General features: G+C 45.6%; 5 non-coding genes across 5 annotated transcripts; all 5 read left to right on the top strand.

The window, feature by feature from the left end:
• The first annotated feature begins 9,700 nt into the window (after positions 1-9,700).
• trnat-agu (transfer RNA threonine (anticodon AGU)) lies at positions 9,701-9,774 on the top strand. Its single transcript has one exon. It is a non-coding gene; the product is annotated as a tRNA-Thr (tRNA).
• Positions 9,775-11,350: 1,576 nt separating this feature from the next.
• trnat-agu (transfer RNA threonine (anticodon AGU)) lies at positions 11,351-11,424 on the top strand. The gene has a single exon. It is a non-coding gene; the product is annotated as a tRNA-Thr (tRNA).
• A 1,576-nt stretch (positions 11,425-13,000) lies between these two features.
• trnat-agu (transfer RNA threonine (anticodon AGU)) lies at positions 13,001-13,074 on the top strand. The gene has a single exon. It is a non-coding gene; the product is annotated as a tRNA-Thr (tRNA).
• Positions 13,075-14,667: 1,593 nt separating this feature from the next.
• Positions 14,668-14,741, top strand: trnat-cgu (transfer RNA threonine (anticodon CGU)). Its single transcript has one exon. It is a non-coding gene; the product is annotated as a tRNA-Thr (tRNA).
• A 3,255-nt stretch (positions 14,742-17,996) lies between these two features.
• Positions 17,997-18,070, top strand: trnat-agu (transfer RNA threonine (anticodon AGU)). The gene has a single exon. It is a non-coding gene; the product is annotated as a tRNA-Thr (tRNA).
• The last annotated feature ends 869 nt before the right edge of the window (positions 18,071-18,939 follow it).

The following is an 18,939-nucleotide window of genomic DNA, read 5'->3' as shown; positions in this document are numbered from 1 at the left end:
AATGACCTGTGATGTGACAACTGTTGTTACCCAGGGACATGCACTGGGACTTCAAGATATTGAAGATTACGTTTAGTTCGCTGAGATATCAGTGCGAAGCTGCAGAGATACAGATTGTATTTTGAGAGAGGGAATAAAGCGTGTCATCTGTTGTTTGTTGTGGCAGAGTGTGAACGCAAGTAAGCTCATAGAGTAGAGTAGCAAATTATGCAAATCTCAAAGTGTCAGTTGTAAGGTTTTCGGGCAATTCGGCCCTTTTTGGACTGCCCAAGTATAAAATCCAGAGACTGTAAACTGGACACTTTTCAGCCAAAGGAACGTAACCAAATTTCCCAGCAGGCTTGGTCCGCTGAGCTGAGTAGGGGCATAGGTATTTACAAACCCCCCCTCCCCGGAGCTACAAGGAAGAAGGAGCCAGACAACTAGATAAGATTAAAACACAGACAAAGGGGCACGGGAATACAAAGGGGCCTGCCTGCAAGCAGGACAATGGGATGGTCATAGCCCCATGCAGATGCAAATGACTTGGCCTCCACCAGAGCAGAATCCAATCAACACCCCATCAACATAGCAGCGATCTCCAGAGCAGATGGAAGACTTTGAAAATCTTCACAAGAGAGCTTAACCTTGTTATCCCAAAAAGCAGACAGTCTGGGCTCAGTATATTGCGCTGGAAAAGCCCCTTGAAGACAAACGGTAGAAAAAAACCAAGTTGGAGGCGGACCTGGGGGAGGTACTCCAATCTTGACAGAAGCCACCGGCAGGAACTCACTGGGTGGAGGGGGCGGAGTCGGCGCCAAATTCAAATCGGGACAGGTCTGCCTGGCTGGAAGGAGCGGACCTGCGAGGAGAACCCGGAAGTCAACAGGTCTGCCCGGCTCAAAGGGGGCGGGGCCAGCGGGAACTTTAAACCTTACCAATTCATTGCAAAAGGGGCTGGCCGAACACAGGAAAAAGCCAGGTAAAACGGATATAAAAGGGGCTGTGTTGGGATTGAGGCTCTCTTGGCTTGACCTCTCCACCTTCGACTTGACCTCCTGCAGCCTGTGACTGTAAGTACCCTGCAGCAGCTTGCGAAACTCCCTTGACTTTGATAGTGGTTGAGGCTTTGGGGCAGGGGCTTGATTTGTGTTTTGTGCCACTGCTAAACCTGTGTAACAATAAGATTTTACGTTGTGTCCGTTATAGTACTTCCTGAATAGACTTAGTTTGTGTTAGAGTTTAAGATTTTATTATAATTTCTTCTGTTTGATGATTTCGACCTGGGTTTTGCAATAAACCTCGATTTGCTGATAATTGGAGTCGTTTCAATTCTTCAATCTCTCACCAGTGATCTCTGACCAAGTCATTGCTAAGATATTCCTCACCTTAGTTCCGGGGTCGAGAATCTAGGGTCATCTTGAACGATTCGAACCCGTTCACTTAGGACAGGCTGCTGGTTAGGTAATAAACAGCAGTGTCCTATTCTCTCTCTTGGGAAAGCTACTCCAGCGAAGTAGGAACCGGGTGGGTGTTGCACCACCGGCAAGAGAGAGAATCACCTGGGCATTGGTGGGGGTCTGGATATCTGTGTGATATAAGCCTCAGGCTTCCGGTTAGGGATAAACGGCAGGCTTGATTCAGTGCTCTCTTCCGTGGAGGTGTCCCAGTGCGGCATCCCCTGGCCTCTGATGTTTCAGTGCCAGCTGGAGAGAGACACACACAGATACTCAAACCCCTGATATCGGCCCAGTAGTGGAGTAGCAGAGATGGAACCCTCTACACAGGGTGTAAATAGATCTGTCAACGCCACATCTTCATGATGCTTTACCGACTGAGCTACCAGGGCCCATTTCAACAGTTCTCTCATAGCTCACGTCAAAGTCTCATATTGTATCTTTTGAATTTCCTTCACTGGTCATTCAGCCTCTCCAGCTCATTTCCCTCGCAAGCAGACCGGCAGCCTCCCTTCGGCTTTCTTTCTCAAATTCTTCAACTTGGACTCGCATTTTACCAGTGACCTGTGATGTGACAACTGTTGTTACCCAGGGACATGCACTGGGACTTCAAGACATTGATGATTACGTTTAGTTCACTGAGATATCAGTGGGAAGTTGCAGAGATACAGATTGTATTTTAAGAGAGGGAATAAAGGGTGTCATCTGTTGTTTGTTGTGGCAGAGAGTGAACGCAAGTAAGCTCATCTAGAAAAGTAACAAATTATGCAAATCGCAAAGTTTCAGGGTGTAAATAGATCTGTCAACGCCACATCTTCATGGAAAACGCCCCATCCTTTGTCCCGCCCAAATCGTTCTTGCTGACATGCAGCAACATATATCGTCCAATAAAAAGGCAAATTACTGCAGATGTGAAATCTGAAAAAAAACAGGAAATAATGGAAAATCTCAGTGGGTCTGGCAGCATCTGTGAAGAGAGAACCGAGCTAACGTTTCGAGGCTGGGTCACTCTTTATCAGAGTAAATCATTTAATCGTTCAATCTTTGCTCAAAGACATCGCTGACAAACATTCAAAATGTTCCTTCTGGATTTCCTGAGGTCAATCCTGTTGTGCATTCAAAGGAAAATACTGCACATGTTGTGAATGTGCATCAGAAACTAAAAATGGTTAAAGCGCCTGTTTAGTAAATAGGGGATCCTGAGTTCAAATCTCAGCAGTTCCTTTATACCTTTACGTCAAAACAAGTAACCTGTTATGAAAAGCTCCCAATTTAATGGTGAATGCTGAGTTTATTGGCAAAATCTCCATGGCACTAACCTTGAAGTGCCCTCCCTACTCTTATGTCAAACCTTTCATAGCTTCATTTTTCACGCAACTTCCATTTTCTCATCTACTCCATTGCATTTGCTCCTTGTGGCGCACAAAGACTCCGAGAGACGAATAGAGTGAAGTCGATGAGGCTTTATTAAGCGTGTCTGTTCCCCCGCAGCTCAATAGTAGACTGGCCTGCGGGGGAGGACTCCGGCTTCTTATACTCCGCCTTCAGGGCGGAGCTAGAGGTCAACGGCCAACCAGGACCCGGGATCTGTCAGCCAATGACATTAGGCCTTCCAGTCCCACATGGCCCCTAATGCATACTACCACATTCACCCCTTGTCAAAATTGAACCCGGCGGGGTGATGCTTCGCATGGTGGTAAGGTTTTACAGGGCTGGTCCTGGGAGGAAAAAACATTCATATGGTAATACAGTATGTACAATTTTGTCCTGTTTCAACTATTTACAGAAGGTATCGGGAGAAAAAGCAAAATGTTCTTGTGAAAAGTCCATATATTGATTTAGATCGACGCCACGAATCGGTCGGGCGGTCTGGTCGTCCGTGTCGATCGCCTCGGCCCCGCTGGTGGTGGTGGTGCTTTTTCCGGTGTTGTCGTCTCCGGGAGCCTTACGGTTTCAGCTTGGGCTTTATTCTTGGTCGGGCCTGAGGGGAGGGGAACCGATCCTCCTGGGAAGGGGGCGGTCGCGGGGCGCGGCGGTGGCAGGAAGTGGGGGGTTGGGTGAATGGTGTCGGGGGGGTGTGTGTGTTGCCGGCGGGCGCCAGATCCCGCAGGGAGACCGTGTCCTGTCGGCCGTCGGGGTACTCCACGTAAGCGTACTGCGGGTTCGCGTGGAGGAGGTGAACCCTTTTGACCAACGGGTCCGCCTTGTGTGCCCGCACATGCTTTCGGAGCAAGATGGGTCCTGGGGCCGCCAGCCAGGTCGGCAGCGACTTTCCAGAGGAGGACTTCCTAGGGAAGACGAGGAGACGCTCATGAGGCGTTTGATTAGTGCTCGTACATAATAACGACCGGATGGAATGGAGAGCGTCCGGGAGGACCTCCTGCCACCGTGAAACTGGGAGGTCCCTGGACCGTAGGGCCAGTAGGACGGTCTTCCAGACCGTGCCGTTCTCCCTCTCTACTTGCCCGTTCCCCCGGGGGTTGTAGCTGGTCGTCCTGCTTGAGGCTATGCCCTTGCTGAGCAGGAACTGGCGCAGCTCGTCACTCATGAAAGAGGACCCCCTGTCGCTGTGGACGTATGCGGGGCAACCGAACAGTGTGAAGATGGTGTTCAGGGCTTTAATGACTGTGGCCGCGGTCATGTCAGAGCAGGGGATGGCGAATGGGAAGCGGGAGTACTCGTCCACCACATTAAGGAAGTATGTGCTGCGGTCGGTGGAGGGGAGGGGCCCTTTGAAATCCAGACTAAGGCGTTCAAAGGGGCGGGAAGCCTGAATCAGGTGCGCACCATCCGGCCTGAAAAAATGCGGTTTGCATTCTGCGCAGATGTGGCAGTCCCTTGTGACTGTACGGACCTCCTCTAAAGAGTATGGGAGGTTGCGGGACTTGATAAAGTGGAAAAATCGAGTGACCCCCGGGTGGCAGAGGTCCTCGTGGAGGGTTTGGAGGCGGTTAATACGTGCGTTGGCACATGTGCCGCGGGATAGGGCATCGGACGGCTCGTTCAGCTTTCCGGGACGATTCAAGATCTCGTAGTTGAAGGTGGAGAGCTCGATCCTCCACCTTAAGATCTTGTCGTTTTTGATTTTGCCCCGCAGTGCATTATCGAACCTGAAGGCTACCGACCGTTGGTCGGTGAGGAGAGTGAATCTCCTGCCGGCCAGGTAATGCCTCCAATGTCGCACAGCTTCCACTATGGCTTGGGCTTCCTTTTCCACTGAGGAGTGGCGGATTTCTGAAGCGTGGAGGGTTCGGGAGAAAAAGGCCATGGGTCTGCCCGCTTGGTTAAGGGCGGCCGCTAGAGCTACGTCGGAGGCGTCGCTCTCGACCTGGAAGGGGAGGGACTCATCGATGGCGCGCATCGTGGCCTTTGCAATATCCGCTTTGATGCGGCTGAAAGCCTGGCAAGCCTCTGTCGACAGAGGGAAGGTCGTGGTCTGTATCAGGGGGCGGGCCTTGTCTGTGTACTGGGGGACCCACTGGGCGTAGTATGAAAAAAAACCCAGGCAGCGTTTCAGGGCTTTTGAGCAGTGCGGGAGGGGAAATTCCATGAGGGCGCGTATACGTTCGGGGTCGGGGCCTATTATCCCATTGCGCACTACATAGCCCAGAATGGCTAGCCGGTTGGTGCTAAAAACGCACTTGTCCTCGTTGTACGTGAGGTTCAAGGCTTTGGCGGTCTGGAGGAATTTTTGGAGGTTGGCGTCGTGGTCCTGCTGGTCGTGGCCGCAGATGGTTACATTGTCGAGATACGGGAACGTGGCCCGCAACCCATGTTGATCACCCATTCGGTCCATCTCCTGTTGGAAGACCGAGACCCCGTTTGTGACGCCAAATGGGACCCTTAGGAAATGGTATAAGCGCCCGTCTGCCTCAAAGGCTGTGTACTTGCGGTCACTTGGGCGGATGGGGAGCTGATGGTAGGCGGACTTGAGGTCCACGGTGGAGAAGACTTTATATTGGGCAATCCGATTGACCATGTCGGATATGCGGGGGAGAGGGTACGTGTCTAGTTGTGTGTACCTGTTGATGGTCTGGCTATAGTCTATGACCATCCTTTGTTTCTCCCCTGTCTTCACTACTACCACCTGTGCTCTACAGGGACTATTGCTGGCCTGGATTATGCCTTCCTTTAGCAGCCACTGGACTTCGGACCGAATGAAGGTCCGGTCCTGGGCGCTGTACCGTCTGCTCCTAGTGGCGACGGGTTTGCAATCCGGGGTGAGGTTCGCAAACAAGGACGGGGGTTGCACCTTGAGGGTTGCGAGGCCGCAGATAGTGAGTGGGGGTATTGGGCCGCCGAATTTGAACGTAAGGCTCTGTAGATTGCACTGGAAATCTAATTCCAGTAATGTGGGGGCGCAGAGTTGGGGAAGGACGTGTAGTTTGTAGTTTTTGAATTCCCTCACCTGCACCGTTAGGGTAACTATGCAGAAACCTTTGATCTGTACGGAGTGGGATCCTGCAGCTAGGGAAATCATTTGTGCGCTGGGATAGGTGGTCAAGGAACAGCGTCTTACCGTGTCGGGGTGGATAAAGCTCTCCGTGCTCCCGGAGTCGACTAGGCATGGTGTCTCGTGCCTGTTTATTAGCACTGTTGTCGTCGTCGTCTGGAGTGTCCGGGGCCGAGCTTGATCGAGCGTTATTGAAGCGAGACGTGGTTGTAGTAGTGGAGCGTCTTCCTTGGACCCCGTCGAGCCGTCGACACTGGGGTCCGTTGTTGCCGTCCAAGATGGCATCGGGGATGAACAAATTGGCTGCCCCCATACATCGCACATGGCTGGGGGGTCACAAGATGGCAGCGGGGGTGGACAAAATGGCCGCCCCCATGCGTCGTACAGGTCTGGGGTGGTCCAAGATGGCGGCGCCCTTCCTCCCCTCGTGGTGGCCGGGACCCAAAATGGCGGTGTCTGCTGGTCGCACATGGGGCGCTGGGGTGGTTGGGGAGTGTTAGGACCGCGCGGGGCTCCCTCATCTCTGGGGACAGCGGTGGTCGGGACCCAAATTGGTAGCGCCAGCGGGTCATACGTGGGAACGGGGGGGGCGTTGGGGAGCGTAAGCGGCGTGCAGGGCTCCCTGTTCTCCCGGGACCGCGGTGGTCGGGACCCAGAGTGGCTGCGCCTGCGGGTCGTACATGGGGTGCTGGGGGGGTTGGGGAGTATAAGCGGCGTGCAGGGCTCCCTGTTCTCCCGGGACAGCGGCGACCTCGCGGGACCGGCACACAACCGCGAAATGGCCCTTTTTCCCGCAGCTCTTGCAGATTGCTGCGTGGGCCGGGCAGCGCTGCCGGGGGTGTTTCGCCTGGCCGCAGAAATAGCAGCGGGCGCCCCCGGTGCGACTTGGCGTTTGGACCGCGCAAGCCTGTGGGGTATCCGGGGGGGGGTGGGTTTGTCGCGACGGGTACGTACGGAGCCCAATGGGCTGCCACGCGGTCGGGGCCGTAGGCGTGGGTATTCCGCGCGGCCACGTCTAGGGAGGCTGCTAGGGCCCGTGCCTCTGAGAGTCCTAGCGACTCTTTTTCTAGAGGTCTTTGGAGGATTTGGGAGGAGTGCATACCTGCCACAAAAGCATCGCGCATTAACATGTCCGTGTGTTCATTTGCGTTCACCGAAGGGCAGCTGCAGGCTCGTCCCAAAATCAGCAGCGCGGCGTAGAATTCGTCAATCGATTCTCCGGGACTTTGCCGTCTCGTCGCGAGCTGGTAGCGAGCGTAGATTTGGTTAACTGGGCGGACATAGAGACTTTTCAGTGCTGCGAACGCCATCTGGAAATCCTCCGCGTCTTCGATGAGGGAGAAAATATCCGTGCTTAACCTCGAGTGCAGGACCTGTAGTTTTTGTTCTTCTATGACTCGGCCGGTGGTCGTTCTGATGTAGGCCTTGAAACAAGTCTGCCAGTGCTTGAAGGCTGCTGCCGCGTTCACTGCGTGGGGGCTGATCTTCAGGCATTCCGGGATCATCCTGAGCTCCATAGTCCTTTTTAGGCACGCTTAATAAATTGTGGCGCACAAAGACTCCGAGAGACGAATAGAGTGAAGTCGATGAGGCTTTATTAAGCGTGTCTGTTCCCCCGCAGCTCAATAGTAGACTGGCCTGCGGGGGAGGACTCCGGCTTCTTATACTCCGCCTTCAGGGCGGAGCTAGAGGTCAACGGCCAACCAGGACCCGGGATCTGTCAGCCAATGACATTAGGGCTTCCAGTCCCACATGACCCCTAATACATACTACCACAGCCCTCACTTCAGCTCTGATTAAGGATCACACGGATTTGAAATGTTAACTCTGTTTCTGGCTCCACATATATCCTCTGATTTTTTGAGCTTAAATCCTATCATGTTTCGCTTGTCCTGCATTATACCACTGTAGTTTTGTGGTCATGTTTAATTACTTCCAATTCACAAAATATTTCCTGTTTGTTTACTTCTCCCTACAGAATGCTATAATCTAATAACTTTCAGAAATAACTGCAATTTTTGCAGTTTCAAAAGTCCAGTGCCGATGAAATTTGCACTCTCAAAGTCAGCATGAGAAATCAACAATACTGAGCGGTAATCAAAATAATGGAAATCTGCTCCAAACTTGCAAAGCTAGTCTGCAAGTAGGTGCTGTGGCTTAGATGGTGAAAGTGCCTGTCTAGTAAAGAGGAGATCCTGAGCTCAAATCTCAGCAGTGCCTTTATACCTTCTGTCAAAACAAGTAACCTGTTATGAAAAGCTCCCAATTTAATGGTGAATGCAGAGTTTATTGGCAAAATCTCCATGGCACTAACCTTGAAAATGCCCACCCTACTCCTATGTCAAACCTTTCATGGCTCCATTTTTCACGCAACTTCCATTTTCTCATCTACTCCATCTCATCTACTCCATTGCATTTACTCCTCACTTCAGCTCTGATTAAGGATCACACGGATTTGAAATGTTAACGCTGTGTCTGGCTCCACATATATCCTCTGAATTTTTGAACTTCAATCCTATCATGTATGGCTTCTCATGCAGATTCGCACCATCTGCAGTATTTTCTTTGAATGCATGACAGGATTTACCTCCGGTAATCCTGAAGGAACTTTTTGAATGTTTTTTAGCGACATCTGGGAGAAACGATTGAATGATTAATTGATTTACTGGGAAGAAGAGTGACCCGGACTCGAAATGTTAACTCGGTTCTCTCTTCACAGGTGGTGCCAGACCCGCTGAGATTTTCCATCATTTCCTGTTTTTCTTTCAGATTTTACATCCGCAGTAATTTGCTTTTATATTGAACGATTTATGTTGCTGCACGTTTGCAAGAACGACTCGGGCGGTATAAAGGATGGGGTTATTTTCCATGATGATGTGGTGCTGACAGATCTATTTATATCCTGAAACTTTGCGATTTGCATAATTTGCTAGTTTACTAGATGAATTTATTTACGTTCACACACTGCCACAACAAACACCAGATGATACCTTTTATTCCCTCTCTCAAAATACAATCTTTGTCTCTGTCGCTTCCCACTCAGATCTCACCGAACTAAACGTAATCTTCAAAGTCTTGAAGTCCCAGTGCAGGTCCCTGGGTAAACAGTTGTCACATCACAAGTCACTGGTAAAAAGCGAGAACAAGCTGAAGAATTTGAGAAAGGAAGCCAAAGGGAGGCTGCCGGTCTGCTTGCGAGGGAAATGTGCTGGTGAGGCTGACTTACCATTGAAGGAAATTCAAAATATACAATATGAGACTTTGAAGTGAGCAAAAAGACTGCGTTTGGAATGGGCCCTGGAAGCGCAGTCGGTAGAGCATCTGACTTTTAATCTGAAGATCGATGTGTTTAAGTCCCTGCCTGGGCTTCAACTTTGTCTCAAGCCGTTTTTGTTCCCAATGAACGACAGGAAAAAAGAATAAAGAATGCAGGGTGATTTTGGGAAACTGGATGAACCGTGACAACGTTGTGTTTGCCAAATTGCAATTGGCGTCGACAACTTTCAAGAATTTCTGCTAGATTTTCAGTTAATGTATAAACTCTCTCCTGGTCTTGTCCTGCATTGTATCACAATAGTTTTGTGGTCATGTTTAATTACTTCAAATTCACAACATATTTCCTGTTTGTTTACTTTTACCTGCAGAATGCGATAATCTAATACTTTCAGAAATAACTGCAATTTTTGCTGTTTCAAAAGTCCAGTGCCAATGAAATTTGCACTCTCAAAGTCAGTATGAGAAATCAACAATACTGAGCGGTAATCAAAATAATGGAAATCTGCTCCAAACTTGCAGAGTTGGCGTGCAAGTAGGCGCTGTGGCTTAGATGGTTGAAGCGCCTGTCTAGTAAACAGGAGATCCTGAGTTCAAATCTCAGCAGTGCCTTTATACCTTTACGTCAAAACAAGTCAACTGTTATGAAAAGCTCCCAATTTAATGGTGAATGCAGAGTTTACTGGCAAAATCTCCATGGCACTTACCTTGAAGATGTCAAACCTTTCATAGCTCCATTTTTCACGCAACATCCATTTTCTCATCTACTCCATCTCATCTACTCCATTGCATTTACTCCTCACTTCAGCTCTGATTAAGGATCACACGGATTTGAAATGTTAACGCTGTGTCTGGCTCCACATATATCCTCTGAATTTTTGAGCTTCAATCCTATCATGTTTAGCTTCTCATGCAGATTCGCACCATCTGCAGTATTTTCTTTGAATGCATGACAGGATTTACCTCCGGTAATCCTGAAGGAACTTTTTGAATGTTTTTTAGCGACATCTGGGAGAAACGATTGAATGATTAATTGATTTACTGGGACGAAGAGTGACCCGGACTCGAAATGTTAACTCGGTTCTCTCTTCACAGGTGGTGCCAAACCCGCTGAGATTTTCCATCATTTCCTGTTTTTCTTTCAGATTTTACATCCGCAGTAATTTGCTTTTATATTGAACGATTTATGTTGCTGCACGTTTGCAAGAACGACTCGGGCGGTATAAAGGATGGGGTTATTTTCCATGATGATGTGGTGCTGACAGATCTATTTATATCCTGAAACTTTGCGATTTGCATAATTTGCTAGTTTACTCGATGAATTTATTTACGTTCACACACTGCCACAACAAACACCAGATGATACCTTTTATTCCCTCTCTCAAAATACAATCTTTGTCTCTGTCGCTTCCCACTCAGATCTCACCGAACTAAACGTAATCTTCAAAGTCTTGAAGTCCCAGTGCAGGTCCCTGGGTAAACAGTTGTCACATCACAAGTCACTGGTAAAAAGCGAGAACAAGCTGAAGAATTTGAGAAAGGAAGCCAAAGGGAGGCTGCCGGTCTGCTTGCGAGGGAAATGTGCTGGTGAGGCTGAATTACCATTGAAGGAAATTCAAAATATACAATATGAGACTTTGAAGTGAGCAAAAAGACTGCGTTTGGAATGGGCCCTGTAAGCGCAGTCGGTAGAGCATCTGACTTTTAATCTGAAGATCGATGTGTTTAAGTCCCTGCCTGGGCTTCAACTTTGTCTCAAGCCGTTTTTGTTCCCAATGAACGACAGGAAAAAAGAATAAAGAATGCAGGGTGATTTTGGGAAAGTGGATGAACTGTGACAACGTTGTGTTTGCCAAATTGCAATTGGCGTCGACAACTTTCAAGAATTTCTGCTAGATTTTCAGTTAATGTATAAACTCTCTCCTGGTCTTGTCCTGCATTGTATCACAATAGTTTTGTGGTCATGTTTAATTACTTCAAATTCACAACATATTTCCTGTATGTTTACTTTTACCTGCAGAATGCGATAATCTAATAACTTTCAGAAATAACTGCAATTTTTGCAGTTTCAAAAGTCCAGTGCCAATGAAATTTGCACTCTCAAAGCCAGTCTGAGAAATCAACAATACTGAGCGGTAATCAAAATAATGGAAATCTGCTCCAAACTTGCAGAGCTGGCGTGCAAGTAGGCGCTGTGGCTTAGATGGTTGAAGCGCCTGTCTAGTAAACAGGAGATCCTGATTTCAAATCTCAGCAGTGCCTTCATACCTTTCTGTCAAAACAAGTAACCTGTTATGAAAAGCTCCCAATTTAATGGTGAATGCAGAGTTTACTGGCAAAATCTCCATGGCACTTACCTTGAAGATGTCAAACCTTTCATAGCTCCATTTTTCACGCAACTTCCATTTTCTCATCTACTCCATCTCATCTACTCCATTGCATTTACTCCTCACTTCACCTCTGATTAAGGATCACACGGATTTGAAATGTTAACGCTGTGTCTGGCTCCACATATATCCTCTGAATTTTTGAGCTTCAATCCTATCATGTTGAGCTTCTCATGCAGATTCGCAACATCCGCAGTATTTTCTTTCAATGCATGACAGGATTTACCTCCGGTAATCCTGAAGGAACATTTTGAATGTTTTTTAGCGACATCTGTGAGCAACGATTGAATGATTAATTGATTTACTGTGACGAAGAGTGACCCGGACTCGAAATGTTAACTCGGTTCTCTCTTCACAGATGGCGCCAGGCCCGCTGAGATTTTCCATCATTTCCTGTTTTTCTTTCAGATTTTACATCCGAGGTAATTTGCTTTTATATTGAACGATTTATGTTGCTGCACGTTTGCAAGAACGACTCGGGCGTGATAAAGGATGGGGTTATTTTCCATGATGATGTGGTGCTGACAGATCTATTTATATCCTGAAACTTTGCGATTTGCATAATTTGCTAGTTTACTCGATGAATTTATTTACGTTCACACTCTGCCACAACAAACACCAGATGATACCTTTTATTCCCTTTCTCAAAATACAATCTTTGTCTCTGTAGCCTCCCACTCAGATCTCACCGAACTAAACGTAATCTTCAAAGTCTTGAAGTCCCAGTGCAGGTCCCTGGGTAAACAGTTGTCACATCACAAGTCACTGGTAAAAAGCGAGTACAAGCTGAAGAATTTGAGAAAGGAAGCCAAAGGGAGACTGCCAATCTGCTTGCGAGGGAAATGTGCTGGTGAGGCTGAATTACCATTGAAGGAAATTCAAAATATACAATATGAGACTTTGAAGTGAGCTATAAGACTGCGTTTGGAATGGGCCTTGGAAGCGCAGTCGGTAGAGCATCTGACTTTTAATCTGAAGATCGATGGGTTTAAGTCCCTGCCTGGGCTTCAACTTTGTCTCAAGGCGTCTTTGTTCCCAATGAACAACAGGAAAAAAGAATAAAGAATGCAGGGTGATTTGGTGAAAGTTGATGAACCGTGACAACGTCGTGTTTGCCAAATTGCAATTGCCGTCGACAACTTTCAACAATTTCTGCTAGATTTTCAGTTAATGTAAAAACACTCTCCTGGTCTTGTCCTGCATTATACCACTATAGTTTTGTGGTCATGTTTAATTACTTCCAATTGACAAAATATTTCCTGTTTGTTTACTAGTCCCTGCAGAATGCTATAATCTAATAACTTTCAGAAATAACTGCAATTTTTGCAGTTTCAAAAGTCCAGTGCCAATGAAATTTGCACTCTCAAAGTCAGCATGAGAAATCAACAATACTGAGCGGTAATCAAAATAATGGAAATCTGCTCCAAACTTGCAGAGCTGGTGTGCCAGTCGGTGCTGTGGCTTAGATGGTTAAAGCGCCTGTCTAGTAAACAGGAGATCCTGAGTTCAAATCTCAGCAGTGCCTTTATACCTTTACGTCAAAACAAGTAACCTGTTATGAAAAGCTCCCAACTTAATGGTGAATGCAGAGTTTATTGGCAACATCTCCATGGCACTAACCTTGAAGATGCTCTCCCTACTCTTATGTTAAACCTTTCATAGCTCCATTTTTCACGCTACTTCCATTTTCCCATCTACTCCATCTCATCTACTCCATTGCATTTACTCCTCACTTCAGCTCTGATTAAGGATCACACGGATTTGAAATGTTAACTCTGTGTCTGGCTCCACAGATATCCTCTGAATTTTTGAGCTTCAATCCTATCATGTTTAGCTTCTCATGCAGATTTGCAACATCCGCAGTATTTTCTTTGAATGCATGACAGGATTTACCTCCGGTAATCCTGAAGGAACATTTTGAATGTTTTTTAGCGACATCTGTGAGCAACGATTGAATGATTAATTGATTTACTGTGACGAAGAGTGACCCGGACTCGAAATGTTAACTCGGTTCTCTCTTCACAGGTGGTGCCAGACCCGCTGAGATTTTCCATCATTTCCTGTTTTTCTTTCAGATTTTACATCCGCAGTAATTTGCTTTTATATTGAACGATTTATGTTGCTGCACGTTTGCAAGAACGACTCGGGCGGTATAAAGGATGGGGTTATTTTCCATGATAATGTGGTGCTGACAGATCTATTTATATCCTGAAACTTTGCGATTTGCATAATTTGCTAGTTTACTCGATGAATTTTTTTACGTTCACACACTGCCACAACAAACACCAGATTATATCTTTTATTCCCTCTCTCAAAATACAATCTTTGTCTCTGTAGCTTCCCACTCAGATCTCACCGAACTAAACGTAATCTTCAAAGTCTTGAAGTCCCAGTGCAGGTCCCTGGGTAAACAGTTGTCAAATCACAAGTCACTGGTAAAAAGCGAGAACAAGCTGAAGAATTTGAGAAAGGAAGCCAAAGGGAGGCTGCCAGTCTGCTTGCGAGGGAAATGTGCTGGTGAGGCTGAATTACCATTGAAGGAAATTCAAAATATACAATATGAGACTTTGAAGTGAGCTATAAGACTGCGTTTGGAATGGGCCCTGGAAGCGCAGTCGGTAGAGCATCTGACTTTTAATCTGAAGATCGATGGCTTTAAGTCCCTGCCTGGGCTTCAACTTTGTCTCAAGGCGTCTTTGTTCCCAATGAACAACAGGAAAAAAGAATAAAGAATGCAGGGTGATTTGGTGAAAGTTGATGAACCGTGACAACGTCGTGTTTGCCAAATTGCAATTGCCGTCGACAACTTTCAACAATTTCTGCTAGATTTTCAGTTTATGTATAAACTCTCTCCTGGTCTTGTCCTGCATTGTATCACAATAGTTTTGTGGTCATGTTTAATTACTTCCAATTCACAAAATATTTCCTGTTTGTTTACTTCTCCCTGCAGAATGCTATAATCTAATAACTTTCAGAAATAACAGCAATTTTTGCAGTTTCAAAAGTCCAGTGCCAATGAAATTTGCACTCTCAAAGTCAGTATGAGAAATCAACAATACTGAGCGGTAATCAAAATAATGGAAATCTGCTCCAAACTTGCAGAGCTGGTGTGCAAGTAGGCGCTGTGGCTTAAATGGTTAAAGCGCCTGTCTCGTAAACAGGAGATCCTGAGTTCAAATCTCAGCAGTGCCTTTATACCTTTCTGTCAAAACAAGTAACCTGATATGAAAAGCTCCCAATTTAATGGTGAATGCAGAGTTTATTGGCAAAATCTCCATGGCACTTACCTTGAAGATGCCCTCCCTACTCTAATGTCAAACCTTTCATAGCACCATTTTTCACGCAACTTCCATTTTCTCATCTACTCCATCTCATCTACTCCATTGCATTTACTCCTCACTTCAGCTCTGATTAAGGATCACACGGATTTGAAATGTTAACGCTGTGTCTGGCTCCACATATATCCTCTGAATTTTTGAACTTCAATCCTATCATGTTTAGCTTCTCATGCAGATTCGCACCATCTGCAGTATTTTCTTTGAATGCATGACAGGATTTACCTCCGGTAATCCTGAAGGAACTTTTTGAATGTTTTTTAGCGACATCTGTGAGCAACGATTGAATGATTAATTGATTTACTGGGACGAAGAGTGACCCGGACTCGAAATGCTAACTCGGTTCTCTCTTCACAGGTGGTGCCAGACCCGCTGAGATTTTCCATCATTTCCTGTTTTTCTTTCAGATTTTACATCCGAAGTAATTTGCTTTTATATTGAACGATTTATGTTGCTGCACGTTTGCAAGAACGACTCGGGCGGTATAAAGGATGGGGTTATTTTCCATGATGATGTGGTGCTGACAGATCTATTTATATCCTGAAACTTTGCGATTTGCATAATTTGCTAGTTTACTAGATGAATTTATTTACGTTCACACACTGCCACAACAAACACCAGATGATACCTTTTATTCCCTCTCTCAAAATACAATCTTTGTCTCTGTAGCTTCCCACTCAGATCTCACCGAACTAAACGTAATCTTCAAAGTCTTGAAGTCCCAGTGCAGGTCCCTGGGTAAACAGTTGTCACATCACAAGTCACTGGTAAAAAGCGAGAACAAGCTGAAGAATTTGAGAAAGGAAGCCAAAGGGAGGCTGCCGGTCTGCTTGCGAGGGAAATGTGCTGGTGAGGCTGAATTACCATTGACGGAAATTCAAAATATACAATATGAGACTTTGAAGTGAGCTATAAGACTGCGTTTGGAATGGGCCCTAGAAGCGCAGTCGGTAGAGCATCTGACTTTTAATCTGAAGATCGATGGGTTTCAGTCCCTGCCTGGGCTTCAACTTTGTCTCAAGGTGTTTTTGTTCCCAATGAACGAAAGGAAAAAAGTATAAAGAATGCAGGGTGATTTTGGGAAACTGGATGAACCGTGACAACGTCGTGTTTGCCAAATTGCAATTGCCGTCGACAACTTTCAACAATTTCTGCTAGATTTTCAGTTAATGTAAAAACTCTCTCCTGGTCTTGTCCTGCATTGTATCACAATAGTTTTGTGGTCATGTTTAATTACTTCCAATTCACAAAATATTTCCTGTTTGTTAACTTCTCCCTGCAGAATGCTATAATCTAATAACTTTCAGAAATAACAGCAATTTTTGCAGTTTCAAAAGTCCAGTGCCAATGAAATTTGCACTCGCAAAGTCAGCATGAGAAATCAACAATATTGAGCGGTAATCAAAATAATGGAAATCTGCTCCAAACTTGCAGAGCTGGTCTGCCAGTAGGGCTGTGGCTTAGATGTTAAAGTGCCTGTCTGGTAAACAGGGGATCCTTAGTTCAAATATCAGCGTTCCTTTACACCTTTCTGTCAAAACAAGTAACCTGTTATGAAAAGCTCCCAATTTTATGGTGAATGCAGAGTTTATTGGCAAAGTCTCCATGGCACTAACCTTGAAAATGCCCACCCTGCTCTTATGTCAAACCTTTCATAGCTCCATTTTTCACGCAACTTCCATTTTCTCATCTACTCCATCTCATCTACTCCATTGCATTTACTCCTCACTTCAGCTCTGATTAAGGATCACACGGATTTGAAATGTTAACTCTGTGTCTGGCTCCACATATATCCTCTCAATTTTTGAGCTTCAATCCTATCATGTTTAGCTTCTCCTGCAGATTCGCAACATCCGCAGTATTTTCTTTCAATGCATGACAGGATTTACCTCCGGTAATCCTGAAGGAACATTTTGAATGTTTTTTAGCGACATCTGTGAGCAACGATTGAATGATTAATTGATTTACTGTGACGAAGAGTGACCCGGACTCGAAATGTTAACTCGGTTCTCTCTTCACAGGTGGTGCCAGACCCGCTGAGATTTTCCATCATTTCCTGTTTTCTTTCAGATTTTACATCCGCAGTAATTTGCTTTAATATTGAACGATTTATGTTGCTGCACGTTTGCAAGAACGACTCGGGCGGTATAAAGGATGGGGTTATTTTCCATGATAATGTGGTGCTGACAGATCTATTTATATCCTGAAACTTTGCGATTTGCATAATTTGCTAGTTTACTCGATGAATTTTTTTACGTTCACACACTGCCACAACAAACACCAGATGATATCTTTAATTCCCTCTCTCAAAATACAATCTTTGTCTCTGTAACTTCCCACTCAGATCTCACCGAACTAAACGTAATCTTCAAAGTCTTGAAGTCTCAGTGCTGGTCCCCGGGTAAACAGTTGTCACATCACAAGTCACTGGTAAAAAGCGAGTACAAGCTGAAGAATTTGAGAAAGGAAGCCAAAGGGAGGCTGCCGGTCTGCTTGTGAGGGAAATGTGCTGGTGAGGCTGAATTACCATTGAAGGAAATTCAAAATATACAATATGAGACATTGAAGTGAGCTATAAGACTGTGTTTGGAATGGGCCCTGGAAGCGCAGTCGGTAGAGCATCTGACTTTTAATCTGAAGGTCGATGGGTTTAAGTCCCTGCCTGGGCTTCAAGTTTGTCTCAAGGCGTTTTTGTTCCCAATGAACGACAGGAAAAAAAATAAAGAATGCAGGGTGATTTTGGGAAAGTGGATGAACCGTGACAACGTCGTGTTTGCCGAATTGCAATTGCCGTCGACAACTTTCAAGAATTTCTGCTAGATTTTCAGTTATTGTAAAAACTCTCTCCTGGTCTTGTCCTGCATTATACCACTGTAGTTTTGTGGTCATGTTTAATTACTTCCAATTCACAAAATAGTTCCTGTTTGTTTACTTCTCCCTGCAGAATGCTATAATCTAATAACTTTCAGAAATAACTGCAATTTTTGCAGTTTCAAAAGTCCAGTGCCGATGAAATTTGCACTCTCAAAGTCAGCATGAGAAATCAACAATACTGAGCGGTAATCAAAATAATGGAAATCTGCTCCAAACTTGCAGAGCGAGTCTGCAAGTAGGTGCTGTGGCTTAGATGGTAAAAGCGCCTGTCTAGTAAACAGGGGATCCTGAGTTCAAATCTCAGCAGTGCCTTTATACCTTTATGTCAAAACAAGTAACCTGTTATGAAAAGCTCCCAATTTAATGGTGAATGCAGAGTTTCTTGGCAAGATCTCCATGGCACTAACCTTGAAGATGCCCTCTCGACTCTTATGTCAAACCTTTCATAGCTCCATTTTTCACGCAACTTCCATTTTCTCATCTACTCCATCTCATCGACTCCATTGCATTTACTCCTCACTTCAGCTCTGATTCAGGATCACACGGATTTGAAATGTTAACGCTGTGTCTGGCTCCACATATATCCTCTGAACTTTTGAGCTTCAATCCTATCATGTTTAGCTTCTCATGCAGATTCGCACCATCTGCAGTATTTTCTTTGAATGCATGACAGGATTTACCTCCGGTAATCCTGAAGGAACTTTTTGAATGTTTTTTAGCGACATCTGTGGGCAACGATTGAATGATTAATTGATTTACTGGGACGAAGAGTGACCCGGACTCGAAATGTTAACTCGGTTCTCCCTTCACAGGTGGTGCCAGACCCGCTGAGATTTTCCATCATTTCCTGTTTTTCTTTCAGATTTTACATCCAAAGTAATTTGCTTTTATATTGAACGATTTATGTTGCTGCACGTTTGCAAGAACGACTCGGGCGGGATAAAGGATGGGGTTATTTTCCATGATGATGTGGTGCTGACAAATCTATTTATATCCTGAAACTTTGCGATTTGCATAATTTGCTAGTTTACAAGATGAATTTAAATACGTTCACACACTGCCACAACAAACACCAGATGATACCTTTTATTCCCTCTCTCAAAATACAATCTTTGTCTCTGTAGCTTCCCACTCAGATCTCACCGAACTAAACGTAATCTTCAAAGTCTTGAAGTCCCAGT

Source organism: Scyliorhinus torazame, chromosome 4, assembly GCF_047496885.1.
Source record: "Scyliorhinus torazame isolate Kashiwa2021f chromosome 4, sScyTor2.1, whole genome shotgun sequence".
NCBI classification, from domain to species: domain Eukaryota; kingdom Metazoa; phylum Chordata; class Chondrichthyes; order Carcharhiniformes; family Scyliorhinidae; genus Scyliorhinus; species Scyliorhinus torazame.
This window is presented reverse-complemented; position numbering and strand designations above follow the sequence as displayed.